The following is a 997-nucleotide window of genomic DNA, read 5'->3' as shown; positions in this document are numbered from 1 at the left end:
AAAAAAAATTTTGATTATTTTGTTATAACGTATTTAATTATTTTAGTGGTTTGATTGCTTTGCTAGAATATTATATAAAATAAGGGTGACAAAACAGGTAAAATCCGTCGAACCGATCCGCTAAAGTCGCTAAAAAGGCGGGTCGGGGTAGGATTTGAAACCCGCCAAATAAAAAATTCGTCAAATCCGCACCGTCAAAATTGCGAGTTTTGGCGGGGTGGGGCGGATCAGTCCGCCATTCGTATATATGTTCAAATTATGTGACTTATTTTTTAAAATAAAGATGGTTCTATTGACAAATATTATTTTGAACAATTTTATTGAAAAATCATATTATAACTTGACTATTTTTTATTTGTATTTTTAAATTTTTTTATTAATTTTAATGAATTTTATTTAAAAAAAAGGTCAAGTGAGCTAACCCGCCAACCCGCCAATCTGCTATAAAGCAGGATAGACTAGCATTTTAAACCCATTTTAGTTGGTGGGGTGGGCCAACCCGCCCCATTTATGGCGTGGGCCTAGACGGGCGGGACGGCTCGCTTTGTCATCCCTAAATGCTTCAGTTAGTAACTATACAAATAACACATATAAAAATATAAAAATTGATTTTTGATGTTTATAAAATGTTTTTTAAGAAAAAATGCATAATATAATTCACAAATATGTTTTTTAAATTTCAAGTGGTAACTTTTTTTATCGAACACTATTTGTTTATATATTGTGATGGTTGTTTAAATTTTTGGATCAAACTCTTTTAAACTGAAAAAATTAGTAAAATAAAAATTTAATCATCCTTAAATTAAGATAGTAGAACTATTAATCAATTTCTAAAATTTTTAACAGCAGGCTCTTTAATTCTCAAAAAATTTTAATTCACAATTACATCCTCAACATTTATTTATGTTAGTTAATATAGTCTCTAGTCAATTTTTTTATTAGTTATTTATATTAAATACTGATCTAAAATCGTAATCGTTAAATGTCTACGTACAAT

The sequence above is a fragment of the Arachis ipaensis genome, chromosome B05 (assembly GCF_000816755.2).
Source record: "Arachis ipaensis cultivar K30076 chromosome B05, Araip1.1, whole genome shotgun sequence".
Classification (NCBI taxonomy): Eukaryota; Viridiplantae; Streptophyta; class Magnoliopsida; order Fabales; family Fabaceae; genus Arachis; species Arachis ipaensis.
This window is presented reverse-complemented; position numbering follows the sequence as displayed.